We start from the raw sequence: 14,464 nt of genomic DNA on the forward strand, positions 1-14,464 counted from the left end.
GCAGCCCACATGCCCCAAGGCAGCCTCAGGAGATCGGAACAGTGGATCTGACCATGACGTAGGCACTGGCTCTAGAGGCTTCCTCAGCCTGTGCCTTCTGGACAGGTGACTGGGGTGGGTGGGTGGGATAAATCAATTTGCTGTGGGCAGGCACAAGGGTCCATCTAGCCTGATGATTCAGGAGCTGGAGGAGAAGGGAGGATTACCAGAGTGGGAAAGAAGGGATGACTCTTGCTTAGAACGTTGAGCAACCTGAAACTGCCTCTTCCTCTCAAGCTCACCATTTATTAGTTCATTCCACTGCCTAGTCTGTCCACAGCACGTGGAACAATGATAGTCATTCACTCACTCACTCACTCACTCACTCATTTCTTTATACACTTACTGAGCTCCAGCTATATGCTAGGCACCAGGGATAGGAAGATGAGTAAGAAAGAATCTCTGAGCCCAAGGTCATGCTGTAGTGGGAAAGGCAAACACATCAATAATTCCTTAAGAGCACGAGAGAAGTGCATCCACTGCAGTGGAAGCAGGGAAGACTACAGTGGAGCTGGCTTCGACAGGGGTTTTGAAGGCCAAGTGAGTCTGCCAAGCAGAGCAGGCAGAAGAGGGGGAGTAGCCATATGAAAGGTACATAGGTGGGAAAACATCAGACAAAAGTAAGGTTTGGTGTTTCCAGAGGCTGGGACAGAAGTATGGTTGATAGGTAGAGTAGGAGGAGAGATAGTTGTGGCATCTTTTGGAAGGTTCTTATGACAATGACAAAGATGTTAAGGGAAACAGAGGAAGGGTGAAATAGAAACAGGTTGTCAGGTTGCAGGCTTGTAAAGAGAGTAGGAAATGAATGGTGTCATTTTTATAAGCTTACTCTCCTCATCTGCAAATGGAGTACCTACTGCCAGCTGGGTACTGCTGATGTTAGAACTTGGCCTCACTTCTGCCATCAGAAGGGAAGGGAGAGGGAGAGAATCACACTGGTTAGAGACGTGGAATGCTGTACTGGAGAGCCGATATGCCATTTCAGGAGTGGGATGTATTGTGTATGTATCAGGAAATCATCACGGATTAAAGGTAGGGGGTGTTGGGATCTGACCCAGCTTTGGCTACAGAAAGAAGCTTACATGAGAAAGCTTACGTGGAAATCTACTAGGAAGCATCTGCAGGGGAAAAATAATGAGGACCAGACCCAAGGTAGTGTCGGCAGGAACAGAAAGGAAAGGGCGGACTCAGACATTTTAACCGGAGAATTGGCAAGAATTGGGGATGATTATCTGGAGGCTAAAGGAAAAGAAAGAACCAGAGGCTAAAGGAAAAGAAAGAAAAGAACTTCCAAAAGATGCCACAACTATCTCTCCTCCAAGGGGTCAGGCCTGTGACGCAAGAGCGGAGAGTGTCCGTCTTCCCAGAGACTGGGAATGGACAGAAAACAGTGGGTTGATGTGTGGGATATGTGCCTGTGGAGGACGCAAATGGAGGTGTCCAGGACATAGCTGGAGATGAGTGGCTCATGCTTAAGAAGGAAACTGAAGTCACGTGTATAGATTTATCATCAGGAGCACGTGTGTGGTGGCTAATGTCACAGAGAAAATGAGATCACTTCGGGAGAATGAAGAGAGTGAAGGAACATGAGACCCTGGTGAATATCAGTACTTGAGCAGAAGCCAAGAAGCAATTGTCAGGGAAAGCACCTTGCAGGAGAGAAGTGGATTTAGGGGTTAGGGTGTCACTGGTGAGCAGCACTGGTAGGGGCTGGGTTGAGGGTGTGCAGACGAGGCAGATACAGATCAGGCTTTCAGGCAGGACAGAAGGTGAAGGGCTTGGGAACGCGGGAGGCTTTATAATAAATTCAGGGTGAGAGAGATGTGAACATGTAGATAGGCAGAGGAGAGGAAGTGGGGGAGACAGGGAAGAGAAAGGAAACTGAGGAGCCATAGTCATGGAGTAATCGAGAGGGATATAATCACATGCCAAGAGGAGGGATGGGTCTTCTACCCATGAAACAGGAGGGAGGGAGGTAAAGACACACAGATCTGGAGGTGGTAGGAAGTAATTTAAGCAGGTCACATGATGAGGAACCTTTTCTTCTATGTAAAGAAAAGGCTAAGTTACTTAACTGGAGGCTGGCGGGAAGAAGCTGGGAGCTAGAAAGGGTAAGCCGCACACGCTTCGTATCTAATTTGTTAAATTCTCTTTCTACCTTTTCCTGCTCTATGTTTTAAGGTTTTTAAAAAGATTTTGTTTATTTATTTGAGAGAGAGACAGTGCCAGCATGAGTGGGGGGAGGAGCAGAAGGAGAAGCCGACACCCCCTGAGCAGGGACCCCGATGGATGCCGGACTCTATCCCAGGAGCCTGGGATCATGACCGGATCCGAAGGCAGATGCTTAACTGACTGAACCACCCAGGTGCCCCTATATTTTAAGTTTTTAAATATATTAATAAAGCAGGTCTGCATTATTTCTCACAGTGCTAAGTAAAGGAAATCAAAGTCCTGAAATAACAGACCCTTCTAATTGCGGGTAAGAGAAATCTGTTAGTTAAGAAAATAGATCTTCTGGCTGAAACAAACAAAACAAAACGAAAACACAAAGACATATTCTTTGATGTCTTTAACTACACTTGTCAACGTTATTTCTAACTCAGGAGTAATAAAACATCTGAATTTCGGGATTGTTGCTATGGCTTGTGGAGGTAACTGTAGCTTCCAGGAAGGTGGTAATCCTCATCGGTCTTATTTAAAAATGTGTGGCTTATTTAAAAACATGTTTTTCTGAAAGGCATACATATCTGTGAGTCTCCTAAGTCAGAAGAGGGTTATGGACACTTCTCTCATCTGTCATTGATGCAAAGGTAAGAAAATAATAATAATAACTCTAAGATTCTTTTATCTTGTTTAAACAGAGTTTGAAAGAATAATTCATGTAAATTAACATTAAAAAATGCTTGAGAAGTCATGTGGTAAATGAAAAAAAAGCCTAAGGGCACACTTAAGGTTAGTATGGTCAATGGGGATGCCCTGTGTAACTGTGGGCTGTTCTTCGCAGTTTTACATAGCCTTAGGGACAGGAGAGGAAGGTTCTAGAAGCTCAAGGAGCCGTGGAGGGGGCTCTGGAACTGAAGCCAGAGGACTGGAAAGACCACTTTCTAACCAGAACTTTGGCTCTGAGGGTCCTTTCCCAGACCCTGACTGAGGAGAACCAGCTCCTAGGGGAGCTCCATGCTCCTCTGGCTATCTTTGGAAGCCATTAGCAAGGCGGTCTGGTGCACAGAACTGCACTGCTATCTTTGTTTGCAGAGACAAGCTGCCTGTCCATCTCAGTAGGATGTCCCTTTGAATCACATTCCCAATAGTTACAACAGAGTCACAGAGACCTGGCCATTCTCTGACCAGAACCCTCTCAGGGCCAAATATGTTCATAATTCTGTGAGATGCTGGATGGGTTTGGGAAAGTCCTCTGAGGTTGAAGGTGGAGAGAAGTTAAATACCTTCTGTGGAAATAGAGATCCGATCATTAGCTTTGTGGAGACTGTGTGCTATCATGGTGGATAACTACTGAGGGGACATGGGTCCTTCCGAATATGTGAGGGAAGGTATGGATTTTCAACTCTGAAAAATGCACAGGCACATCTGGATGTCTAAGTTTTCATACTGTTTTGGGGGGTTCAGGTGCATGATTCTTTTCCACAATCCTTTTTCATGAACCCCCACCACAACCACCCATCCATGAGCAGTAGAGGGTTTCCTCTGAATATAGTCTCCAGACCACATGCTTCAGAAACGCCTGGGATACACAGGTTTCTGGGTCCCATTCTAGACTCTGAACCTGAATCCTTAGGTGTGGGGCCAGGAATCTGCATCGTAATCAAACTTTCCAAGGGATTTTGCACCAATCTGAGTTTGAGAACTCCTACCTATGGGTTCAGACTCTAGGTTGAGAATCTCAGTTCAGCAGAACGAGGCATTTTCTCGTTTGCTCAACAGCTCATTCTCAGCCCATTTTGGGCTCTTTCTGCACTCTCTCTAGCCAGCATGATCCTGGACTCTCCCCTCTCCATCACCTTAGAGATGCTCAGGACATGCAAAGGTATTTGTATATTGGTTCTTGAAAAACAAGATAAATCTTATTACAAAGATAAATCTTATGCCCCCAAATAAATGAGTAATAGAGAACTCCCTGGAAGCCACGTGAACTGTCTTGGGTGATCCGTGCCACAGCCCGGCCCCGTCACAGCTGCTGCCGTCCATATGATCTATGCACAGCCATCTGTACATGTAAAAATATCATTTGTGCACTTGCCTAAGCAGCCCTGGTGAATGGAAAGTTTCAAGAAGACTTTGATGACTACAATTTGTCATTTAGAGAAGCAGTATGCAAACAACACCCGAATATTGCTGGCTGCTCTGCTCGGTGGGCATTCTGGCCTTTCCATTTTATGACCCAGTATGAATAATTCTCACCATGCTTCATCTCCCTATTAGTCAGATGTCACAAGCTCATTTTTTTTTCATCCCAGAGCCATATATTAATACCGTGTAGCGATATTCTTCCTCAGGATTCTGTCTTTATTATCCATCCTGACACCATAGCAGCATGCTTCCCAGAGGGCATTGAGGCACATATTGACCTCTAACAAGGAGGCAATCGGTTCACAGGAAATTAAACTGAACTATAACCACATATTTATTCCTCCACTTCTCATGTTAATAATTTTCTTTGTGGAGAGTTTGCTGACCAATTCAGGGACTGACTTAGTTCCCTACTGTGGGAAGGCGACAGAATTATTGCAATTATAATTACCTGGCTATAATATCTGACACCACTGTATTTATCAGAAGGCACAAATCCAAGTCCTAAGCCCATGTCATACCATTAGGCATCTGTATAAAGAGGCTCTGGATGGTGTTATGAATCTTTAAAAACTGGAATGTGTCATCAAAAGGAAAATGAGGATTTAGTTTTCTTTCACTTCAGCTCTAAACCATTTGGACTTTGGACATTTAGAATCCACAAACCAAAATCAAGATGGCCAAAATTTGAAGTTGTCTGTTTTACATAAACATTAGCGATTGTATTATATTATACAATTATATTAGCTATTATATTAGCTATTATATTCACAGAGAGACATTGGATTTTAGGGGTATTTGGTGTGGGAAATGTTACCAGTCATGGGGAAGGACTGGTCAATGAATGGAGCTGGGTGTTGTCTCATGGCACCAAAATCTCAAGGAGGCCCAATTAGAAATGGAATAGAAGGTATGCATTGTACCAATATCTTTATGAGATCACACGGTCCTCCTTACGTGTTGATGTGACACCCACCACCAAAGCCCTCTCAAACTCCGAGATGATCTAAAAGGCAGGCTGCCATGATTCTGTAGCCTCTGGCACTTTTCTCTCCCCACAGTCTGCTGAGACACCCCCCCCCCCCAATATTCAGATGCACTTCCACACTGACAAAGGAGATTTTGGAGAGCTGTTTCCTCAAAAGCATGCCCTTAACCTCCTGTGATCCTTTGTCCTAGTTGTTGACTGGCTCAGTAGTAAAGAAGAGAGAAAGTAACCCAAGCTAAGTGAGGTCACCATTCTCACCAGTCCTCTTACCTATACCAGCACTTGTGGTTTGGCCTTGCTCAGCTCTCTACATGGAAAAAAATTAGATGTATACTTCCTGACACCATATCAAAGTGAACTCCAGGGAAGCTAAATATCTAAATGTGAAATTCAAAATTTTAAAACAACTGGAAGGAAGTATGTCATAATATTATTTAAGAGAAAGATGATTTCTTTATAAAGACAGCAGATGAGGTGCCTCGCTGGTTTTGACTCTTGGTTTTGATTCAGGTCATGATCTCCTGGTCAGGAGATAGAGCCCGGAGTTGGGCTCCCTGCTCAGCGGGGAGCCTGATTCCCTTCTCCCTCTCCCTCTGCCCCTTCCTCCACTCATGCATTCTCTCTTTCTCTCTCTAAAATAAATAAATAAATCGGGCGCCTGGGTGGCTCAGTCAGTTAAGCATCTGCCTTCAGCTTGGGTCATGACCTCAGGGTCCTGGGATCCAGCCCCACATCAGGCTCCCTGCTCAGCGGGGAGCCTGCTTCTCCCTCTGCCTGCCACTCCCCTGCTTGTGCTCTCTCTCTCTCTCTCTCTGTGTCAAATAAATAAATACAATTTTAAAAAAATAATAAATAAATAAATCTTTTTTAAAAAGACAGCATAAAGTATTTATATTATAAAAATGTTAAATACCTATATGTTAAATATGTCATAAATTAAGTTTAAAGATAAGCCATGTCAGAGAGAACGTATTTATAACAGAACAGATGGGAATTTATATCCAAATACAAATTAATATATATGCTATGAATTAATAGTAGTTAACACACTTGAAACAAATGGAAAAAACAGAGTCCCAAGAAAGAAATAGAAAGTCTCAAAAAAGAAATAGAAGATATATACAGGAGGCAAATAGAAATTTTAGAACTGAAAAATGTGATAACCAAAATTGAAAACTCAATGGATGGAGGGGAAAAAGGAAAGAATCAGTGAACTGAAAAATACAACAATAGAAATTACCCAATCAGAACAACAGAAAGAAAATAGACTGAAAAAAAAAATGAGCAGAGCCTCAGGAATCTGTGAGACTATAACAAAAGAACTAACATATACATAGAACACTTAAAACTCAACAATAAAAAAAAACATCCAGTTAGAAAATGGGCCAAGTATTTGAAGAGTCATTTCGATGAAGAGGGTATACAGATGCTAATTAAGCACGTGACCGGTGTTAACGTCATCAGCCAGAAAGGAAGAAAGGAACTATGTACTGAGGACTGAGGCGGCAGGTATTCTATGAGGCATTTGTGGGGAATGCTTAAAGACTAAGACAAGGATCCTTCTTTCAGGGTATTTACAGTCTACCAGGACAGGGAAAGTCTCAGATAAATATTATGTAAAGATATAAAGTGGTAAGTGTCCCACTAGAGAGAAAAGAAACCTTTTGGGGTTTAGAGCTTCTAGCCAACAGGTACTAAGAAAGATGTTGTGTCATGGCTGACACTTGACATGAAGAATGAGTAGGTCTGGGGCAAGAGGAAACGTGGGAGAGAAGACATTTCAGGTGAAAAGAGAATCAGAAGCAAGCCTTGGAAATTAGTACAGTGTAGAGGGTTCATTTGGGCTGGTGCTGCCAGGATGAAAAGGAAAATGACAAGGAAATGCTGAACCAAGGAAGCGAGGCTGGAAAGGTGGGGTGGGCTAGAGCCTGGAGGACTGTACAGATATTAGTTAGAAATGTGCTCCTTGTACTAAAGTTGGCATGATCTGTGTTGGTTATGTAAAATAACTTGGTTGGTTATGAAAATAACTTCCTTTGGTAACTATTCCACAGTAGCAAACTAAATGGACCTTCTACTCTTAGGCTACTCTTAAACTTTGAGAAGAGAGGTGCCAATCGCTGATCCTATTGCTCTAATGACAAATAAAGTGTGGAGCCTGGAGCTAATGGAGGCAAGCAAAGGACACAAAGAATATGTATCCATCTTCTCAAAAAATATATGCTGCAGCAAATAATCAAAGTGTTATATATCATTTGATTTCCAAGCTCCTCTTTTAAAATGCAAACACCCTCAGGACTTTGGGATTGGAGGGATGGTGGGTTAAATAATTTCTTGAGTTGGGCTTTATCTTCTTTGACCAATTTTTTTTCTAGTGACCAGTTCCATTTGCATGTTCTTAGATAATCCATCATATTAACAGGTAAGAAAAAGATCACAGACAGCTCTCTAAAAGGAAATTCAATCACCATGATGCCTATGTCCATGGAACCTTCAATCATGTAAGCCCAACATAAATTTGTGTAATAGGTACGCTACTCTGAGCACACAGGGGAAATAGATGCTGTTCTGGAAGCTTTAGGTTAATCACTGAAAACCAACAAAGCCACCTTCCTATCAAGCCTAGTAAATAATTCGTTTCAACACTGAATAGAAGAGTATTTGATCTCCCAACACCATTTTGTGGTGCAGAATAGTACTGTATGCATAACAGTGCTTCTCAAACTTTAAGGTGCATGCAGATTACCTGCTGATCTTGTTGGACTGTAGATTTTGATTCAGTAGGTCTGGGTAGGACCTAAGATTCCACATTTCCAACAGCTCTCAAATGCCGGTGCTGCTGGTGTGTGGACCACACTTGAGCCCCGAAGACAAATCCTAGGTTTGGGCACCAAGCAGAACTGTCCAAATTTCAACTATACAACTTAGGAGTTTTGTGGCCTTGGGGAAATCACTTAACTTTTCTGAGGCTTCATTATTTCATCTGTAAATAGAAATATGAATACTTATCTTGCAGAGTTAGTGAGAAAATTAAATATTATGTATTAAAGCCATTTGGCCAGAGCATGACACATAGCAGTGACTCAACACATGACAACAGGTAGCATTTAGGCTCAGTGGGCAGCATTACTATAAAAGACAGTCTTCCTGCTATAAATTTGCAGCTTGGTGTAGGAGATAGTTGTGAGTTATTGTTTCAGCACACAGATAAGAGACATGTTATCATTGTTTTCCACTGGGGAGAAAACCTCAAGGTACTCATTTGCTTGTTAGGAATATTGACATACCCTTATGAGCTATTCTCAGCTTATATACATGTGCTTCTGTCTATAGAATCTTAATATTTTATGCATTTTAATAGTTGGCTTAACAGTAGGAAGGTCTATGTCAGAGAACAGTGAACATAAACTTAAGATGATGATCTAAAATTAATCCTAACATTCACCCAATAATTTTATGTCAAGTCTTTCTTATCTTTACACACACACACACACACACACACACACACACACACACACACACACACACACATATGTACAAAGCAAAAAGGGGCTAGTGTTGGGTTTTTTGTTTGTTGTTTGTTTGTTTTTAATTATATTGGAGAGGTTTGGAGATCCATACAGGATAGACAACTTGTTTATGGTCCTCCAGTGGGTTAGTAGCAAATAGAGGCCATGGTAGCTTGTACTCTATCAACTTGGTTCAGCTATGTGGCTAGACTTCCCTTTCCTGTGTGGCACAGGACAGTCTTCTGTGGGGCTCGAAGTGAAGCAGAAGCCATGTTTATTTATACTCAGAAGTGTACTTCTGCTCCATTTGGGTGTACCAGTTGACCCTTGAACACAGCAGGGACATTGACACACCTCCCATGTGGTCAAAAATCCACATATAATTTTTGACTCCCCCAAAACGTTACTAATAGCCTACTATTGATCAGAAGCATTACTGATAACATAAACCATTGGTTAACACATATTTTGTATGCCATGTGTATTATATACTGTATTCTTGCAGTAAAGGAAGCTAGATAAAAGAAAATGTTATTAAGAAACTCGTAAGGAAGAGAAAATACATTTACAGTTCTGTACTGTAAAAAAATTCCACGTGTAGGTGGACCCATGCACTTCAAACTCATGTTGTTCCAGGGTCAACTGTGTGTCTCTACCTGGTTTGTGAAGAGTCCAGTGTGGTTGCAGACCATGACTGAGACTGCACATCTGCCCCCACCTTGGTGTGAGGCAGCAGCCAGATCCACGGCTCTTCCAGCTCCAGCTACATTCCTGCTCAGGCTTCTGGGCGGTCTACATCCTGCCAGGTGCACATCAGCTTTGTGACAACGGGCACAAGTATCTTCTCCAGGTCATCACTGAAGTCAGAAGAATGAAGGCAGTGAGAGGCTGATATGGGTTTTATTTTTTTCATTTTTTAATTTTTTTTTTAAGATTTTATTTATTTATTTGACAGAGAGAGACAGCCAGCAAGAGAGGGAACACAAGCAGGGGGAGTGGAAGAGGAAGAAGTAAGCTCCCAGCGGAGAAGCCTGATGTGGGGCTCGATCCCAGAACGCTGGGATCATGCCCTGAGCCGAAGGCAGACGCCTAACGACTCTGCCACCCAGGCGCCCCTGATATGGGTTTTAGTTCATCCTTGCAGGTTCAAGTTTGTCTCTGTTCTCTCTCATTTCATGCCCTTTCTTTCCTGACTGGCTTCCCTACTGACATCAGGCCCAGCTCCGGATACGGAGGCAACCTCTGTATATAAGCTCTTTAATTAGCTCCCACAATTGTGTAAGACCAAATCCCTATAATAAATCCCATATGCTCTATCACTCCTACTGGTGTGCTGCTCTGATTGAACTCTGATGGAAATATCCAGATTTTTCCACCTTCCATAACTGTAATCATGGTTAACATTCTGTCAAATACCTTCCTATTTAGGCCTACAGACAAGGTAATCCAAAAAGAATTAAACGCTTGGTTTGCCTGGGTGGCTCAGTCAATTACGCGTCCACTCTTGGTTTCGGCTCAGGTCATAATCTCAGGGTAATGAGACTGAGCCCCACACTGGGCTCTGTGCTCAGCACAGTCTGTTTGTCCCTCTCTCTCTGCTCCTCCCCCCGATCGTGCGTGTGCTCGCTCTCTCTCTAAAAGAAAAAAAAAAAAAGGAATTAAACATTTTTAAAATGTCACTTAATGTCAGATATCTGGAAATTCTCACAGCAAGGGTCCATATTCATTCATCTCTCAATTGCTCTAAGGCAATTTATAAAGGAATAGCTTCTGTTTTCCAATATCACAAACAGAAGGCAGGTACTTTTTTTTTAGAAGTTATTTTAAGCTGCAGAGAAGCCAAAAGAAAATATAATCACCTACAATCCCCATTCTAAGAGATAACCACTGTCAACATCAGGTATCTATCCCTTCTGGTATTTTATCAATGCATATAGTGTATAATATACCATGTGCCCTTTTAAAAAAAATAAAAATTGAATTACATCTATATAATATTTTTTCTTTAAAATATAGTATGAATGTTTTCTATATCATGAAATATTCATTGGAAGCATCATTTTTGGCTTTATCATATTCCAATATAATAAACTTCTATTACCTAATTGAGAATACCTAGGCTTTTTGCAGTTTTTATAGAATTCTAAGCCACATTATTATGGACATCCTTATAGTTAAATCTTTACACACATAAATAGTTATTTCCTTATGCCAAATCCCTAGATATGGAATTGCTGAATCAAGGGACTGCAAAATGTTGTCTTCTGAAGCAAATTCTCTTACTGCCAACAACCAAGACCATGTCCTGCTCCTTCCTAAAAATTGTGTATTGCAATTAACTGGGCCAGTTTTTATGCTACTGGTGCCTTGAGTAAGTGATGTCTATGTTTCAGGATTTCCTTTAGTGCCCGAGCTTCGAAGAATGAAGAGGAAGACCAGATGAAGAGTGGTGGGCAGCAGTGCAAAGTGTACTGAGTGATAGTAGAAGGTTCCTGAAGAGGGAGGGGACCCGAGAGGGCTGCCGTTAGAGTTTCTAACTCTAGGGTTTTTATGAGATTGTTGGCGGGCTGTTTTAATCTGATTAACCCTCCATCGTCTGTCACCCAATCAGGTTTTTGTCCACATACTCCTCTACCTGTGTGGTAGCTGTCACGTGGGAAAGGGTGGCAAGCTTCTTTCAGGGTGGTGCAGACTAACAGGACGGGGTCTTTTTCCTTTTAAGGGTGATTTCCTCTTAGGATGGGGCACCCCTTGTCCCTGCCTGCCTTTCTTCTGACTATTCTCTATTATCTTTATCAGGAGGTAAAATTATTCTTTACAGGGCATTCCAAACGTGAAATAATGACTCAGAATTATGGAGGCAAAACAGACCAGCTCCACATTCCATTTGCTAATAATCCTATTCTGCACTCTTTTCATATTATAAATTTTGAGTCTCCAGGGCTTGCCTTTTTCTCTCAGCGCTAATGTAATTCTAGTGCTTAGCCCTGAGAACGCAGGCCCTTCTAGCAGTGGGTAAGAGACATCACAAGAAGAAAAGAAGAAAGCATCTTGTTTGTCTCCCACCCCTCTGGGTAAACGGATTGTTTTGCATAATAAAACTGTTCTTACAGGGGTGCTTGGGTGGCTCAGTTGGTTAAGCACCTGACTCTTGATTTTGGCTCAGATCACAATCTCAGGGCGCTAGGATCCAGGCCCATGGCAGGCTCCGCACTCAGCAGGGAATCTGCTTAAGGATTCTCTCTCCCTCTGCCCCTCCCCCTACTCATGAGTGCACATTCCCTCTCTCAAATAAATAAATCTAAAAAAAAAATAAAAAGCTGTTCTTACAGATGTGACTGGACTTCAGAAACTGTTACTGTGAAAGTAAACTTTTATATAAAAATGTATGTAATTCCAATGGGTTATCTTAATAATGTTTTGCCCTGACTATAATATTTAGCATTTAATTTTCTGGAAAGTTTAAATACATTGAGTTTTATTAATTAAGACAAAAGAGGATCATTGTCATGTCCTTATTTGCTCTAAGAGGTTAAAAAGAAGCAAAACTTAATAGTTCATATTTTAAAAGTGTTTGAGAATAGATTTTATAGAAGCAGGGAAGAATCAAAATGTGCTCTTTGTAGAGGCTACTTTTAAGCAGCAGGCTTGAGCAGTGGAAACCTGGGTAGGGTAACAGGGCCCGCAGTGACCACTAAGCTGAATGCAAACAGGTTCATTCCGTGACCCACCTCAAAATAGCCATAGGCCCTAGCTGACCAATGGGTTACTTACAACTGGGCATAGTTACCAAAAAAGTAAAATTCCATACGTTTCCATATCTCCTCACTCCCTCCCATAACTACAACCCCCCCCCCCCCCCCCCGCTTTCTGGCAGATAGTCTCTTCTTTGCTGTCCTGCCCACTGCTCCCTTACAGTGTATTCAATATACTTCTACCTACTTGGTTCTGCCTTGGATGAATTCTTTCACTAACCATGCTACTGGCCTCCACCTGATTGGGTCACCCCACACTCCCCTGATCAAAGCCATTTCATAAGATTCAATGCCAAAACATGTTTTGTTAGATATTTTTTAACTAAAAAATGATTTGGGAAATTGTGTGAATATTGTTCGGATGGTCACAAAATTATGCTGCCATACTCAAGATCAAACAACAAGCATCTTGCAGGACCGGACAAGAGGGTCCTTGGCTTCACTGAGGGTGGAAATCCAACTCGAGTCAACAGGAAGTGAGAGCAGAGTTTACTGAACATACAGAGACAGCAGATATAGATGGAACTCCAAGAGACTTGGAAAAGAAAGGAGCATGAGTCTGATCTTTGTTCGGGGTATGGGGCTTTTTACTGAGGATTGTAGCCTGGTTTATGTGTCCTCTAAGGCATCTAGAAGCTGGTTAGAATAAAAAACAGGGGCCCGAGTGTTACTCCTTAGGGACAGGGGGCCTTGGCATTGAGATGTCTAGCACCCGGTGGTCTTGAATACACGTATGATGGCTTTTGTCCAGGCATTCCCACCTGGCCCTTCCTTAGATGTTATCTATTCTATAGAAATCATTAACTCCTTGTCCCTTACAAAGAGGACATACACTGTTTACATGATGAGGCATGTGTAAAGTGAAGGTGCAGGTCCTAGCAAGAATAGAAGCAGGAAAAGGAGCAAAGAGCAGGTTTTTATGGAGTCTTTCTGTTTCCCGGTCTCATTATGACCTGGAATACTTACATGTCCAAAACTTATAGAATGTAGGGGCACCTGGGTGGCACAGCGGTTAAGCATCTGCCTTCGGCTCAGGGCGTGATCCCGGCGTTATGGGATCAAGCCCCACATCAGGCTCCTCCGCTGGGAGCCTTCTTCTTCCTCTCCCACTCCCCCTGCTGTGTTCCCTCTCTCGCTGGCTGTCTCTATCTCTGTCAAATAAATAAATAAAATATAAAAAAAAAAAAACTTATAGAATGTAAACAAAGTTGTACTTAGAGGGATATTTACAGCTTTAAATGTAAATATTAGAAAAGAGAAAGGTTGAAAATAAATGATCTAAGCTTCTATCTTAAAAAGAACAGCAAATAGATAAAAAGATAAGAAAAAATATAAAAGTGGAAATCAAAATAGAAAGCAGGCATGCGGGGCACCTGGGTGGCACAGCGGTTAAGCGTCTGCCTTTGGCTCAGGGCGTGATCCCGGTGTGATGGGATCGAGCCCCACATCAGGCTCCTCCGCTATGAGCCTGCTTCTTCCTCTCCCACTCCCCCTGCTTGTGTTCCCTCTCTCGCTGGCTGTCTCTCTCTTTGTCGAATAAATAAATAAAATCTTTAAAAAAAAAAAAAAGATTTTAAGTGAACATACCTTTAAAAAAAAAAAAAAAGAAAAAAAAAAAAAGAAAGCAGGCATGCAACAGAGATCAGTAAATTGATATCAATAAATCAACACATTTTTAGAAATTAATAATAAATTATAAACATTAGCAAAACTGGGCAAGAAAAAAAGAAAGAAAACACAAATGATCAATATCAGGAATGAAAAGAGAGACATTAACGTAGATTCCACAGATATTAAAACAAGATAAGATACTATGTATAACTTCATGCAAATAAATTTGAAAACTTAGATGAAATGGAAAACCC

At 41.9% G+C, this 14,464-nt stretch overlaps 1 protein-coding gene across 1 annotated transcript in view; it reads right to left on the reverse strand.

Annotated features, from left to right (window-relative positions):
* The window catches only part of NMS (neuromedin S), a 44,619-nt gene that overhangs the window by 18,509 nt on the left and 11,646 nt on the right, over nt 1-14,464 (reverse strand). The window contains exons 2-4 of the mRNA XM_057309245.1: nt 13,566-13,750; nt 9,501-9,701; nt 8,082-8,318 (exon numbers count right to left, since the gene is read on the reverse strand). The gene's annotated coding sequence lies outside the window, so the exon portion shown is untranslated. The remainder of the gene's footprint in view (nt 1-8,081; nt 8,319-9,500; nt 9,702-13,565; nt 13,751-14,464) is intronic.

The sequence above is a fragment of the Ursus arctos genome, unplaced genomic scaffold (assembly GCF_023065955.2).
Source record: "Ursus arctos isolate Adak ecotype North America unplaced genomic scaffold, UrsArc2.0 scaffold_8, whole genome shotgun sequence".
Taxonomy (NCBI): domain Eukaryota; kingdom Metazoa; phylum Chordata; class Mammalia; order Carnivora; family Ursidae; genus Ursus; species Ursus arctos.